At 38.4% G+C, this 16902-nt stretch overlaps 1 long non-coding RNA gene across 2 annotated transcripts in view; it reads left to right on the top strand.

The window, feature by feature from the left end:
• LOC103691604 (uncharacterized) overlaps positions 1-16902 on the top strand; it is a 67454-nt gene that overhangs the window by 38585 nt on the left and 11967 nt on the right. The window contains exon 4 of one of the 2 annotated variants that reach the window (XR_005492385.1): positions 6365-6537. The exons of the other annotated variant lie outside the window; for it this stretch is intronic. This is a non-coding gene — a long non-coding RNA (uncharacterized LOC103691604). Of the gene's footprint in view, positions 1-6364; positions 6538-16902 lie in introns of those variants that run through there. 2 annotated transcript variants of the gene reach the window in all.

Genomic DNA, 16902 nt, shown 5'->3' on the forward strand with positions numbered 1-16902 from the left:
AACATCCCCCTAACCCCTCCCCCTTCTCTTCTCTATGGGTGTTCCCCTCCCCATCTCACCCATTACCACCCTCCCCCCAACAATCACATTCACTGGGGTTCAGTCTTGGTAGGACCAAGGGCTTACCCTTCCACTGGTCCACTTACTAGCCTATTCATTGCTACCTATGAGGTTGGAGCCCAGGGTCAGTCCATGTACACTCTTTGGTAGTGGCTTAGTCCCTGGAAGCTCTGGTTGGTTGGCATTGTTGTTCATATGGGGTCTCAATTTTAACCAACACATATTTTTTAGTAAACATATGTACCTGAATCCTTAATACCTGAGTTACAAATGTGTCTTGACAACTATTGAACTTTTCAGTGTAGATTCTGGAAATCTACATGTTATTTGTGACTATTGTGAAAGGTGTCATTTCCCTGATTTCTTTCTCAGCCTGCTTATCCTTGGGTAATGAAAGGCTCCTGATTTGTTTGGGTTAATTGTATACCCAGCCACTTTGCTGAAGTTGGTTATCAGGCTTTGTAGGTGTCTGGTGAAACTTTTGGGGTCACTTATATATACTATCATATCATCTGCAAATAGTAATATGTTGACTTCTGCCTTTCCAATTTGTGTCCTTTGGCATTCCTTTGTTGTCTGAATCTTTGGTCTAGGACTTCAAGTAATATATTGAATAAGTAGGGAGAGAGTGCTCAGCCTTGTCTAGTCCCTCATTTTGATGGGATTGCTTCAAGTTTCTCTCCATTTAGTTTATTGTTAGCTACTGTTTTGCTCTGTATTGCTTTTACTATGTTTAGGTTTGTACCTTGAATTCCTGATCTTACCGAGACTTTTATCATGAAGAGGTGTGGAATTTTAACAAATGCTTTTTCATCATCTAATGAAATTATCATGTAGTTTTTTTCATTGAGTTTGTTTACATAATAGATTACTTTAATGGATTTCCACATATAGCACCATCCCTGCATCTCTGGGATGAAACTACTTCTTTATGATGGAAAATAATTTTGATGTGTTCTTGGATTCGGTTTGTGAGAATTTTATTGATTATATTTGCTTCAATATTCATAAGGGATTATTGAAGTTCTCTTTCTTTGTTGTATCTTTGCATAGTTTAGGTATAAGCTAAATTGTGGCTTCCTAGAAGTAATTGAGTAGTGCTCCATCTGTTTCTATTTTATGGAATAGTTTGGACACTATTGGTATGAAAGCCTGATAGAATTATGCACTAAAACCATCTGGTCCTGGGCTCTTTTTGGTTGGAAGACATTTAATGACTGCTTCTATTACTTTCAGAGTTATGGGGTTGTTTAGATGTTTTATCTGATCCTAATTTAAACTTCATAACTCATATTTGTTGAGAAAATTGTCCATTTCTGCCAGATTTTCTAGTTTTGTTGAATATAGGCTTTGGTAGTAGGTCTGAGGATTTTTTTTAATTTCCTCGAATTCTGTTGTTATGTCTCCCATCTCATTTCTGATTTTGTTAATTTGGATTCACTCTCCGACCATCTGGGCAGTTTGTCTAAGAATGTAACCATCTTGTTGATTTTGTCAAAAAACCAGCTCCTGGCTTTGTTGATCATTTGTATATTTCTTTTTGTTTCTACTTGGTTGATTTCAGCCCCAAGTTTGATTATTTCCTGCTTTCTACTTCTCTTGGGTGTACTTGCTTCTTTTTGTTCTAGAGCTTTTAGATATGCTGTCAAGCTGATAATGTACACTTTCTCCAGTTTTTTTTCGAGGCTGCTGTGCCATGAGTGTCCCTCATAAGTTTGGGTATGTTATGCCTTCATTTTCATGAAATTCTAAAAAGTCTTTTCCTTCTGTCTTTACTTCATCCTTGTCCAAGTTATCATCAAGAAGAACATTGCTATTGTTCATGTTCTAATTTTGGATATGTTTTGCTTTCATCTTCATAAAACTGTAAATAGTCTTTTACGTCTGCCTTTATTTCTTCCTTGCCCAAGATATCATCGAGAAGAGCATTGTTCATGTTCCATGTATATGTGGCCTTTCTGTCCTTTTTGTTGTTATTGAAGAATAGCCTTAGTCCATGGTGATCTGATAGGATGACTGGGATTATTTTACTCTTCACTATCTGTTGAGGCCTGTTTTATGACCCAATATATGGTAAATTTTGTAGAAGGTACCAGGAAGTGCTAAGAAGAAGGTATATTCTTTTGTTTTAGGAGGAAATGTTCTATTAATATCTATTAAGTCCATTTTGTTCATAACTTCTGTTAGTTTCTCTATGTGTCTGTTCAGTTTCTGTTTCCATGATTTGTCCATGGATGAGAGTGGGGTGTTGAAATTTCCTATTATTGTTGTGTGAGGTGCAATGTGTACTTTGAGCTTTAGTAAGGTTTCTTTTATGAATGTAGTTATCCTTGCATTTGGAGCATAGATATTTAGGATTGAGAGTTCATCTTGGTGGATTTTTCCTTTGATTAATATTAAACATCCTTCTTTACCTTTTTTGATGACTTTTGGTTGAAAGTATAATTTATTGGATATTAGAAAGGCTATTCCAGGTTGTTTTGGGGACCATTTGTTTGGAAAATTGTTTTCCTGCATTCTACTCTAAGGTAGTGTCTGTCTTCATCATTGAGGTCTGCTTCCTGTATACAGCAAAGTGGCTCCTCTTTCCATACCACTCTGTTAGTCTATGAATTTTTATTGCGGAATTGAGTTCATTAATATTAAGAGATATTAAGTAATAGTGATTGTTGTTTCCTGTTATTTTTGTTCTTAGAAGTGGAATTATGTTTGTGTGTCTCCTTTCTTTTGGTTTCATTGCAAGGAGATTATGTTCTGCTTTTTCTAGTGTGTAGTTTTCTTCCTTGTGTTGGAGTTTTCTATCTATAACCCTTTGTATGGCTGGATTTGTAGAAAGATATTGTGCAAATTTTGTTTTGTCATAGAATATCTTGGTTTCCCCATCTATATTAATTGAGAGTTTTCCTGGATATAGCACCCTGGGTTGGCAATTGTGTTTTCTTAGGGTCTGTATGACATTTGCCCAGAATCTTCTAGCTTTCTTAGTCTCTGGTGAGTAGTCTACTTTATTTCTTATAGAGCTGTCTGTATATGTTACTTTATCTTTTGTCCCTTACTGCTTTTAATATTCTTTCTTTGTTTTGAACATTCAGTGTTTTGAATATCATGTGAAGGGAGAAATTTCTTTTCTGGTCCAATCTATCATGTGTTCTGTATGCTTCTTGTATGTTTATAGGCATCTGTTTTCTTTAGATTAGGGAACTTTTCCTTTATAATTTTTTGATATATATTTACTGTCCCTGTAAGTTGGGAATCTTCACTCTCTTCTATACCTATTTTCCTTAGATTTGCAGGTTTGATCTTTTCATTGTGTCTTGGATTTTCTGGATGTTTTGTGTTAGCAGCTTTTTTAGTTTTACATTATCTTTGATGGTTGTGTCAATGTTTTCTATGGTATCTTCTGCCCCTGAAATTTCCTCTTCTATCTCTTGTATTCTGTTGGTGATATTTGAGTTAATGTTTCCAGATTTAATTCCTAGGATTTCTATCTCTAGTGTTGACTCCCTTTGTTCTTTCTTTATTGTTTCTATCTCCATTTTTAAATCCTGGAAGGTTTTATTCAAGTCCTTCACCTGTTTGGTTATGTTTTCTTGTAATTCTTTAAGGGATATTTGTGTTTCCTCTTTAAGGGCTTCTACTTGTTTACCTGTGTTTTTCTGTATTTTTTTTAAGATCATAATTTATGTCCTAAAAGTTCTGTATCTTTATCATGAAATTTGACTTTAAATTCAAATCTTGCTTTGTGGTGTGTTGGGATATGTAGAATTTGCTTTTGTGGGAGAACTGGGCTTGATGATGCCAAGTAGTCTTTCTTTCTGTTGCTCAGGTTCCTGCTCTTGCCTCTTGCCATCAAGTTGTCTCTGGTGTCTTCTTGTCTTGCTGTCTATGACAGTGGCTTGGCCCTCCTGTAAGCCCGTGTTTCAGCACTCCTGTAGACCTGTTTTCTTTCAGCTAGATCTGGAAACAGAAACTTGCTCCTGGGTTTGTGTGTCCTAAATCCTCCAGTGGGTTGTTTGGAGCAGAAGGGTGGTTCTTACCTCTGACCTGAGGTGTGTCAGAGCTCCAGGTGAATGGCTTTCAGCTCTGGGCTCAGGAAAAAATGGGAAGGATCCTGCCCCTTTCTGCTACTGTGTTTCTGTATCCAGAGGGCACTAGGCAGGTTCTTCATGGGCAAGGAGTGTGAGCAAAGTAGTGGTCTCCTGAGCCCTCAGGATTGTCTGCACTTCTTTGAGTCCAACTCTTGACCCCTCTGTTTTTTGGATACAGAGACCTGTGTGAGCACTTCAGCTCTAGGCACAGCAAGAAACTGTAAGTGTCCTGTCCCAGAGGACATCTGGCTTTGTGTGTCCTGAGGCCACCAGTCAAGTCACTTGGAGCAGAAGAGTTGGTCTTACCTCTCCTGTCAGATGTGTTGGTACTCCTGGAGCCTGACTTTCAGCTCTAGGAGCAAGAAGAAACTGGGTCTTGCCTCTGACTACACCCAGGTTCTTCTGCCCAGAGGGCCCAGAGAACAGTAAGCTGTTTTCTCTTGGGTCAGGAATGTGGGCAAAAATGTTTGTCTCCTCTGAACTCTCAGGATTGTAGTTTTGCAAGACCAGCTCTCTCCCCCTGATTTCTTAATTCCTAATAGTGTTTTATAGACCTCCTAAGTTTATATTATTAATTTTTGAACCCTTTATAGATAGGTGTGCAATTAAGGTCCCACAAGCTTTCATGTGCCAACAGTATATTGCAATAAGATAGAAAGTAGGCATGTAACAGATTTTTAATTAAGGAGAATATTCCCCTAGAATGTAAAACCATTATCTGATAATATATGCCATAAAGGGGGGATGAATAGTACAGGTGCAAGAACAGAAATTAAAATATTGACTGGGTTTATCTATAAAACATTCAAGGCAGGTGACATGACTCTTGACAGAAATGTGCTAATATAGAATTATAGTTTTAAACTTTTATTTAACTTCTGGAGCTAGTTACAGTTAATGAATATTTAGTTAGATAATATTAGTGGAAAAGACATGTAAACATCACTCTCATTATTTTTTATTCAATTTATAATTTGAATATAAACTTGAACTTGTTGCAAACTTTTGAGGATGCTTGGACTACCATGTGCTCATGTATAATGAGAAAAATATAATGACTGAGAACCAGGCAGACAGATTACATATTAGAATCTCTTTTCAAATGATTTGTTTGTTTCTGCAGCAAATATTCGCTCGCAGGAGGGAGTAGGTGAGGACTATCTGGAGAGAAAGGAGCAAAGAATCTCTTTACTTAATCCATATTGTTTAAAAATAGAGAGTAGCATGTTAATCATGTATTAATCACCAAAGGCCTCCAGTTTTTAGCATCAGAATAATTTACAGACAAGAAAGGTGAATGCCATTTTATAAAAAGTGACCTTTCTTCTCATACAACAACATTTTGGTCACATAATATTGATCCTCTCCCTGGCATGCCTTCCAGAGAGATCCACCACTGCTGGGGCTGGACCATGGCATTTTGTGAAAAGTTACATAGGCTACAAGAAACAAGAGAGTCTCATAAACCTCTGACTAACACATTGCTATTTTTTAATTTCTCCCTTTCTGTGGTAAAATAGTCTGGTAAAAGTAAAGTAAGTGGGGAAGACTTTATTTTGAATCCCAGTTCAAGGCTATAGTAGTGCAATGTGGGAAACCATGGTAGCAGTAGAATGAAGTATCCGATCACATTGTTTCTACAATCAGGAAGCAGAGAGTAATTAGTGCTTTTGCTTGGTTCATTTTGTTCATTTTATACAACCCAGTATCCCAGCTGCTACCAAGAATGGATGAGCATTCTTACCTCAAAAATATAATCAAGAAAATCCTCCACAACCATATTCAGGGACTAACTGCAGGGACTAACTTTAGGGAGTAACTAACCAAGCCTTCACTGTTGTGCCTGTAGACCTGACTGACAGGTAATTCTAGTTCCTGTCAAGATAACAACTAACACTATCCATCACCCTCTCCACTGCCAATGCAGATATGCACTGAAAACAGAGCTGAGAGATCAATATCATTTCCTGAATTTAGCTGATTTTAGTAATAGATCTAGAAATCAGTAATGATGTGACATTTGGTTCTAAAAAAAGATGTTTGCTTATATGCTCGACAGTTGCCTATTGCAAAGAAAGCTATATGGCAGAAGATAAATGTCCATCAATAGATGTTTGAATGATAAAATGTATATGTAGCTTACAAGTGAAATGTAATAAAGCCACAGTAAATAACGTATGTAGCATTTAAACTATCTACACTGATTTCTATTCTAGACTGTGATGTGAGAAATGGAAGTATTGATGCAGAAAAAGAATGCTACTTATTGTGTTTCAATAAGTAAGAAGATAAACACACAAAAAGAAGGACAATGTAGACTCAATGGATACATAGAAAAGATAAATAAGACTGTATTCAAGGCAATGGAAGAGGGAGATTTCTCTGATCAGCAATGGTGTGTTTTGATTTTTTTCCTTTTCTCACATTAAGAATCACATAAAAGATTAGTAAAATATGTACTTATGAGTCTGCAATGGTATTTTAAGAGTTGATTGGCTAAAATGCCATACCTACCCTTAATATGGCTATTACTATTCCAGAGTTTTTGACATTAAAATATTTTAACAACTCACAGAAATGAACTCAAAATGATAAAGCCATGAGAACCAAATATTAACGGTAAAATTTCTAAATCAGCATTAAGATATTCAAATAACCATAAAACTAAACAAAAATAATAAATAAATTCTGAAGATATTATTTTGTCTGACAGGAGACTTTGTAGCAGAATATAATCTAAGGCTGGAGTTAAAAGATAATGCTCAAAGAAGTCTTAAACATGACTCTTGTAGGTTCTGATGCTACAGATGTAATTCTGATCAGGTTTGCTATTAGGTACTGTAAAAGAGAAAGCATACTGATGCCACAGGGAAAGTGACATAAGAGGAAGATGTAAAGTAAAAGACACAATAATTAGGTGAATTTTAATGGTTTGTGGTTTGTATAAGAGGAAGCATCATTGAAATTATAATTTTTTTAATATTTTTATCTTTATTAACTTGAGTATTTCTTATTTACACTTCAATTGCTATTCCCCTTCCCAGTTTCCAGGCCAACATCCACCTATCCCCTCCCCTCCCCTTCAATATGGCTGTTTCCTTCCCCATCCACCCCCAATTACCGCCTGCCCCCCAACAATCACGTTCATTGGGGGTTCAGTCTTGGCAGGACAAAGGGCTTCCCCTTCCACTGGTGCTCTTACTAGGCTATTCATTGCTATGTATGTGGTTGAAGCCCAGGGTCAGACCATGTATAATCTTTGGGTAGAGACTTAGTCCCTGGAAGCTCTGATTTGTTGGCATTGTTTTTCATATGGGGTCTCAAGCTCCTTCAAGCTCTTCCAGTCCTTTCTCTGATTCCTTCAACGGGGTTCAGGTTCTCAAGATTAGTGGCTTGGAGCTGGCATTTGCCTATGTATTTGGAGGATTCTGACTGTGTCCCTCAGGAGAGATCTACATCCGGTTCCTGTCGGCCTGCACTTCTTTGCTTCATCCATCTTATCTACTTGGGTGGCTGTATATATATTTGCCACATGTGGGGCAGGCTCTGAATGGGTATTCCTTCTGCCTGTGTTCTAAACTTTGCCTCCCTATTCCCTGCCAAGGATATTCTTGTTCACCTTTTAAAGAAAGAGTGAAGCATTCACATTTTGGTATCCTTCTTGTGTTTCATGTGTTCTTTGTATCTAGGGTAATTCAAGCACTTGGGCTAATAGCCACTTATCAATGAGTGCATACCTTGTGTGTTTTTCTGTGATTGGGTTACCTAAGTCAGGATGATATTTTCCAGTTCCATCCATTTGCCTATGAATTTCATAAAGTAATTTTTTTGATAGCTGGGTAATAATCCATTGTGTAGATGTACCACATTTTCTGTATCCATTCCTCTGTTGAAGGGCACCTGGGTTATTTCCAGTTTCTGACTATTATAAATAAGGCTGCTATGAACATAGTGGAGGACGTGTCTTTGTTATATGTTGGGGCATCTTTTGGATATATGCCCAAGAGTGGTATAGCTGGGTCCTCAGGTAGTTCAATGTCCAATTTTCTGAGGAACCTCCAGACTGATTTCCAGAATGGTTGTACCAGTTTGCAATCCCACCAACAATGGAGGAGTGTTCCTCTTTCTCCACATCCTCGCCAGCATTTGCTGCCACCTAAGTTTTTGATCTTAGCCATTATCACTGGTGTGAATTGAAATCTCAGGGTTGTTTTGATTTGCATTTCCCTTAGGACTAAAGATGTTGAACATTTCTTTACATGTTTCTCAGCCATTCGGCATTCCTCAGCTGTAAATTCTTTGTTTAGCTCTGAACCCCATTTTTAATAGGGTTATTTGTCACCCTGCGGTATAACTTATTGAGTTCTTTGTATATTTTGGATATAAGCCCTCTATGAGTTGTAGAATTGGTAAAGATCTTTTCCCAATCTGTTAGTTGTTGTTTTGTCCTAACAACAGTATTCTTTGCCTTACAGAAGCTTTGCAGTTTTATGAGATCCCATTTGTCGATTCTTGATCTTAGAGCATAAGCCATTGGTGTTTTCTTGAGGAAATTTGCTCCAGTGACCATGTGTTCGAGATGCTTCCCATTTTTTCTTCTATTAGTTTGGGTGTATCTGGATTGATGTGGAGGTCCTTAATCCACTTGGACTTAAGCTTTCTACAGGGTGATAAGCCTGGATCGATGATCTGCATTCCTCTATATGTTGACTTCCAGTTGAACCAGCACCATTTGCTGAAAATGCTATCTTTTATCCATTGGATGGTTTTGGCTCCTTTGTCAAAAATCAAGTGACCATAGGTGTGTGGATTCATTTCTGGGTCTTCAATTCTATTCCACTTGTCTATCTGTCTGTCTCTGTACCAATACCATGCAGTTTTTATCACTATTGCTCTGTAATACTGCTTGAGTTCAGGGATAGTGATTCACTCAGATGTCCTTTTATTGTTGAGGATATTTTTAGCTTTTCTGGGTTTTTTGTTATTCCAGATAATTTGCAAATTGATCTGTCTAACTCTCTGAAGAATTGGATTGGTATTTTGATGGGGATTGCATTGAATCTGTAGATTGATTTGGTAAAATGGCCATTTTTATTATATTAATCCTGCCAATCCATGAGAATGGGGGATCTTTTCATCTTCTGAGATCTTCTTCAATTTCTTTCTTCAGAGGCTTGAAGTTCTTATTGTACAGATCTTTCACTTGCTTGGTTAAAGTCACACCGAGGTATGTTATATTATTTGGGATTATTATGAATGGTGTCGTTTCCCAAATTTCTTTCTCAGTTTGTTTCTCTTTCATGTAGAGGAAGCCTACTGATTTTTTTTTTTTAGTTAATTTTATACCCAGTCACATTGCTGAAGTTGTTTATCAGCTTTAGTAGTTCTCTGGTGGAACTTTTGGGATCACTTAAATATACTATCATATCATCTGCAAGTAGGGATATTTTGACTTCTTCTTTTCCAATCTGTATCAGATTGTTCTCTTTTGTTGTCTGATTGCTGTGGCTAGAACTTCAAGAACTATATTGAATAAGTAGAGGGAGAGTAGGAAGCCTTGTCTAGTCCCTGATTTTAGTGTAATTCCTTCAAGTTTCTCTCCATTTTGTTTAATGTTAGCGACTGGGTTGCTGTATGTGGCTTATACTATGTTTAGGTATGGGCCTTGAATTCCTATTCTTTCCAGGACTTCTATACATGAAGGGGTGTTGGATTTTGCCAAATGTTTTCTCAGCATCTAATGAAATGATCATGTGGTTTTGTTTTTCCTGATTGTATATATAATGGATTATGTTGATGGTTTTCCATACATTAAACCATCCCTGCATGACTGGGGTGAAGCCTACTTGATCATGGTGGATGATTGTTTTGATGTGCTCTTGGATTCAGGTTGACAGATTTTTATGGAGTATTTTGCGTCGATATTCATAAGGGAAATTGGTCTGAAGTTCTCTTCCTTTGTTGGGTCTTTGTGTGGTTTAGGTATAAGAATAATTGTGGCTTCATAGAAGGAATTCGGTAGTGCTCCATCTCTCTCAATTCTTGTGGAGTAGTTTGGATAGTATTCGTATGAGGTCTTCTAGGTCTGCTAGATTTGTGCAGTGAACCTGTCTGTACCTGGGCTCTTTTTGGTTGGGAGACCTTTAATGACTGCTTCTATTTCCTTAGGAGTTTTGGGGTTGTTTAAATAGTTTATTTGTTCCTGATTTAACTTCATTACCTGGTATCTGTCTAGGAAATTGTCCATTTCCTGCAGATTTTCATGTTTTGTTGAATATAGGCTTTTGTAGTAGGATCTGATGATTTTTGGATTTTCTCTGATTCTGTAGTTATCTCCCTTTTCATTACCGATTTTGGTAATTTGTATACACTCTCTGTGTCCTCTTGTTAGTCTGGCTAAGGGTTTATCTATCTTGTTGGTTTTCTCAAAGAACAAAATTTTGGTTCTGTTGATTGTTTGTAAGGTCATTTTTGTTTCTACTTGGTTGATTTCTACACTGAGTTTGATTCTTTCCTGCCTTCTGTTCCTTCTGTATTTGCTTCTTTTTGTTCTAGAGCTTTTATGTGTGCTGTCAGGAGTGACATATGCTCTCTCCTGTTTCTTTCTGCAAGCACTCAGAGCTATGACTTTTCCTCTTAGCACAGCTTTCTTTCTGTCCCATATGTTTAGGTATTCTTGTATGCCTATGGGGATCTCTTACTGTAGGTTAGGGAAGTTTTCTTCTATGATTTTGTTGAAGATATTTGCTGGTCCTTTGAGCTGGGAGTCTTCACTCTCTTCTATAACTATTATCCTTAGGTTTGATCTTCTCATTGAGTCCTGGATTTCCTGTATGTTTTGGACCAGTAGCTTTTTCCGTTTTACATTATGTTTAGCAGTTGTGTCGATGATTTCTATGGAATCTTCTGCGCCTGAGACTCTCTATTCTATCTCTTGTATTCTGTTGGTGATGCTTGTATCTACGGCTCCTTGTCTCTTCCTTTGGTTTTCTATATCCAGGGTTGTTTCCCATGTCCTTTGTTTATTGCTTCTATTTCCATTTTTAATTCCTTCAACTGTTGGATTGTGTTTTCCTGGAATTCTTTCAGGGATTTTTGTCATTCTTCTCTATAGGCTTCTACTTGTTTATTTATGTTTTCCTGCATTTCTCTAAGGGAGTTCTTCCTGTCTTTCTTGCAGTCCCCCAGCATCATGATCAAATATGATGTTAAATCTAGATCTTGCTTTTCTGGTGTGTTGGGATATTCATTGTTTGCTTTGGTGGGAGAATTAGGCTCCAATGTTGCCATGTTGGTTTCTGTTGCTTGGGTCCTGTGTTTGCCTCTCGCCATCAGGTTGTCCCTTGTGTTACCTTTTTCTGCTATTTCTGACAGTGGCTAAACTGTCCTATAGGCCTGTGTGTCAGGAGTGCTCTAGACCTGTTTTCCTGTTTTCTTTCAGGCAGTTATGGGAACAGAGTGTTCTGATTTTGGACATGTAGTCTTTCCTGTCTACTGGTCTTTGGCTATTCCTGTGGGCCTGTGTCTTGAGTCCACCAGGCAGATTGCTTGCAGCAGAAATATTGGTCTTACCTGTGGTCCTGCGGCTCAAGTTTCTTATGGTGGGCTGATTTTGAGCTCTAGGTGAGGGTGGCAAGCAGGATGGCCTATGCTGTCTTTTCTGGGACCCCCGTGCACCGGGGTCCCAGATGGCATTAGGTGTTTTCCTCTGGAGTCAGAAATGTAGGCAGAGTGTAGTCTCTTCTGGCTTCCCTGGTGTGTCTGCCCCTATGAAGATTTAGTTGTCCCTCCCACAGGATTTGGGTGAGAGAACTGCTTACCGTGTCCCTTCAGGTCCAAGTGGTGTCTGGACTGCAGGGGACCTGCTGCACCAGTGGCCTTATCTTCTGGTTCGCAGAGGCCGTATACAGTTTCCTCTTGGGCCAGGGATGTGTGCAGAGTTCGGCAGTATTTGTGGTCTCTCCTGCTCTGCAGTCTCAGGTGTGCCCACCTGTCTGGGGCGGGGTGAGCTCTGTTTCCCAAGGGGTTTGGGAGCAGTGAGCTGCGGGCCAGGATCAGTGAGGTTGGGACTTCAGCTAATAAGTCCGGTCCCAGAGGAATTTTTCCTCTGTGTGTCCTGAGACCACCAGGCAGGTCGCTTGGAGCAGAAAAGTTTGTCTTACCTGTGGTCCAGCCGCTCAAGTTTGCTCGTGGGGGGCTGCTTTTGAACTCTCCGTGAGGGGGGCAACCAGGAGGGCCTATGAGGCCTTTTCTGGGAGCCCCTGTGCACTGGGCTCCCAGATGGCATTAGGTGTTTTCCTCTGGAGTCAGAAATGTGGGCAGAGTTTAGACTCTTCTGGCTTCCCAGGCGTGTCTGTCCCTCTGAAGGTTTAGCTCTCCCTCCCACAGGATTTGGGTGCAGAGAACTGTTGACTCCATCCCTTTAGGTCTGGGTGGTGTCTTTGAAATTTTAATTCAATAAATATCCTTGCACATACACTTCTTCACTGTGCTCATTGAAAACACTGTGATGTGATAATCAAGCCTAACAGTTGATTTCAAAGTCATTAAAATAAGAAATACACATTATTAGGAAAATATCTAGTTATTGTATAGAATAGGACAAGTTCAATGTTATAGTTTAGATTGTTTAATGTTTATAGTGGCTAAAATGACTAGAATCTAGTAGATAAGGCAGCCAGGAGGTCTCTGTACTGGGTTAACTGAAAAAGAAAGAATGTTATAGGACTGGCACAATGTCATAGCTAGTGCCTTAGACCTCCTAAAATGGTGAAGGGCAAAGTGTGTACCAGTATTCATTTATCTCCACTTTTTGGCTGTGGGGGCAGTGTTGTAGCCATCTTATACTCATGTCATGATCCACCTTCAAACTATGAACTCAGATCCGCCCTTCCTTAATTTGATTTAGTCACACATTTTTGACAGAGCAACACAATAGAAATACATTGCTGTAGAAAGTCTGAATCAAAGGACTGCATTAGATGTAGATAAATAAATAGCATCCAAATTACTGTCATGACCAGTGAGATGGGGTTATCAGGTAAAAGTGATTGTCATCATTTTGTGGGTTTTTTCATTGTTCAGAGAGAGAGAGAGAGAGAGAGAGAGAGAGAGAGAGAGGTAGAGACAGAGACACAGAGAGTCACAGATACACAGAGACACAAAAGAGAGGGAAAGAGACAAAGAGAAACAGAGAGACAGAGAGAAAGAGAGACAGAAAAAAGAAAGACACAGACAAAAATATGGAGAGAGGAGGGAGAAATATTTTATAAATATTAGTGTAATAAGGTCAGTAAAGTAAATAAACACAGAGTGCAAGGGAATGCCAAGGAACACATTAATTTTCCCTGAGCCACCTGAGGTGTCTTACTGAGGATAAATCATCCTTACAGTACAGAAACCTGGCACACCATTTCAGCCAAATAATGGAGCTGAATATCCTCCCAGTGAAACAGCCTGACACTGGGCTTCTGCTGACAGAAGATATCAAGGTTAGACAGAGCCCATTAGGTTTACATGTTAGTGTCCTAACAATGAAGAATCAAAACCATTTCACAGGAAATTTGTATAGCATTGGACACACTACAAAAAAGTATATATTATAGAAGCCAATTGTGAAGTTTAGTTTTTGTTTTAACCTTGACTAGTTGTAAAGAACTTAGATCATTAAGAAGGGAATACTAGCCTTGAATACAAGTAGAGAGTCTACTAGACTGGTGCTCACAGATGATTCAAAATGAAGAAGGAGAAAATTAAATACTGCGCTTTCTTATGTGCTACTTCCGGGCTTTACTGCTACACACAGACTTTCTCACCATAAATAACAGCCAGCTGTGGACCTAAGAATGAAAATTACTCTTTCTTCTCTCAGGTTTCCTCCCAAATACGTGTCATAACAAATAGAATTTAGAGACCAGAAAAATAAACAAAAAGAGTCGGCAGAGATGGCTCCCTCAGTAAAGTTCTTGCTGCATAAGCTTAAGGAGCTGAGTTTGAACTCCTAGAATCTGGAGTGGGAAGGTAGAGACAGAATTCTGGGGCTCCTAGAGCTTCCTGGAGAGCCAACAAAGAGGAAGTGATCAGTTTAGGTTCAGTTAGTTATCTGTCTCAAAATCAAAGATGGAGTGTTCTAGGATAGTTCTTAATGTTGACTTTCAGCTTATACATGCTTAGGAACATGTGTACACTCACCTACAAATGCATTCATAACCACAGGAACAAGTGTTCATACAATACACAAAAAACACAAAAACACTTTATATATATATATATATATATATATATATATATATATATATCTCACAGAAGATACACAGAGAAAAGAATACAGAGAGTAAAACAGACAACTGAAAAGAGTGACAGATAGAGAGAGAGAAAGGGAGGGAGAGAGAGAGTAAGAAGAAGAAGAAGGAGAAGAAGAAGAAGAAGAAGAAGAAGAAGAAGAAGAAGAAGAAGAAGAAGAAGAAGAAGAAGAAGAAGAAGAAGAAGAGGAAGAGGAAGAGGAAGAGGAAGAAAATGAGGAGGAAGAAGAGGAGGAGGAGGAGGAGAAGTTATGAGGTGAGAATTTTTTAGAATGAAAACAATGGGTCTTGGAAATCAAATCCAAAACATGAACGCTGCTTAAAATTTGAACAAGAATATGGAAAGAACAGGTACTGCATATTGAAAACATTATTTCATGCATTTTCTTGTGGTTTACAGTAATTATACCAAAGAGTCTTCACAATAAATTTATTATTCAATAGCAGGTAAAGACATTGAGGAAGAGGAAAACAAAATCACTTAAGTTAAACAATATGACAAAGCTAAGAAATTTCAGGTTACATTCAAACAAATTCACAGTTTTAAACATTCACTTGGATTCAGTAGAAGATTCTTAGGTACATGATGTGATCAAACTTCCATAAATATAGGCCTGGCCATCGCACTTTGTAAGATATATATATATATATGGCAGAAGGAAATTCTTGATAGCAAAGTGATATAAAACACCAGGGACATGAATGTGGCACAATGCTCTCACCGCTTGGAAAAGCCTCTATCGACTGAGTATTAATTTATTTTCTTGTCACTGGAATAGAAGACCTGAATGAAGCAGTATAAGGGATGGAGCTTAATGTAGCTCATGCTTTTGATTCATAATGGTACAGAAAGCCTGGCAGTGGGAGCATGAAGCTTATGGCCACAGAACACCAGCAGTCAACTAAAGAGAAAAAAAATACCTAGAAGGAGGCTGAACTACAATATTTAAAATCTTCTCACCCGTAATCCATTCCCACATCTTTTATTTCTTGAAGTTCCAGGGCCTCCTCACACAGCACTATGTATTCAAAAATGTGAACATGTTCTGGGTTTTGTTCTGGGTATTTAATGTACTAATTATAGCAGTAGTCAATATCTCCCCCCCCTCTCTACCTACCTGCCTTTCTGTCTGTCTGTCTGTCTGTCTATCTATCTATCTATCTATCTATCTATCTATCTATCTATCTATACATACACACACAAACACTCACACACACACATACACACACACACACACACACACACACACACACACGCGTACACACTCACCCATTAAGAATAAGAACACATGAGGAAGATGGGCTGAAGCTTGTCAAAAAACTGTGTTTGCCATTGCATTCGATCTGCCCCAACAATATTCTTGTGCTGCAGACTTGTTCTCCTTTTGTCATATTCCAAGAATGAGATGATGTTTTATGAGATTAGGTTCATGGTGGGCTAATAGTAATTTCCCACTGGAAAGAATCTCCCTCTCACATGACTGAAATGTCTCAAGGAAACTAAAAATATAATTGGCTTTATTCACACACCTTCTTGCATTACTGCATGTTTTGTCCTAACTACTACAGACACCAGTGAGTTAAATAAACTTTGTTAATTTAGAAGTATTTGAACTCAGGTATTTTGAGGCAATAATAGAAAACAAAGATAACCTACCCACAGAAGGAGAGAAAATTGGGAAAAGTATTTCCAGGTGAAACATTTCTCTTCTTCCCCCTTCACTGAACAAAAATCACAGGCTGGCAGTAAAGCTAGGCTCTTTCATTCCCTGAGATGGCTGAAGTGACTTTGATCCCTCATCTCTTCCTTGACTCTACTATTTAGAACAAATTTGAGCAAGAACAAGCAAACATTCTGGGAGTTACTTTTAACCCTGCCTTTGTTAGTTCTTTCTGTTGAACAGGAAATATATTCATACAGCTAAACTTTATCTTCATGTGGGAAAACCTGGATAAACCAATAGCTTTCAGACAAGGAATCTATGACCCTACTTCCTCTAGTGCTGATATATTCTCTCTGTTCTTTTTTTTTTTTTTTTTTCGGAGCTGGGGACTGAACCCAGGGCCTTGTGCTTGCAAGGCAAGCGCTATACACGGAGCTAAATCCCCAACCCCTTCTCTGTTCTTTTTGATTTGTGTAGAAACATCAGTCTTCCAAAAGTTTTATTTTCAAAGAGACTTTCTTGAAAGGACTTGGAAAACAGCATAATGCTGAGAGTTCAAGTGGCTAAGTGTTTATCTCCCTCATTGTCCTAAGGGGCATTGATGTCTACTTCTGTGTAATCCTTCTCCAGGGCATATGTGTGTGTATGTGTATATATAGCATATTTCAGGTCAAATTGTCATCCATATAGGCCATTAGCAATGATGGTTGTGTGGCTTGGCACAATGAACCTACGCATGTCATTCTGTCTTCCAAGTTGAACTCATGAAGGCAGAAGCTTGGAGAAGCT

This window comes from Rattus norvegicus, chromosome 13 (assembly GCF_036323735.1).
Source record: "Rattus norvegicus strain BN/NHsdMcwi chromosome 13, GRCr8, whole genome shotgun sequence".
Lineage (NCBI taxonomy): Eukaryota > Metazoa > Chordata > Mammalia > Rodentia > Muridae > Rattus > Rattus norvegicus.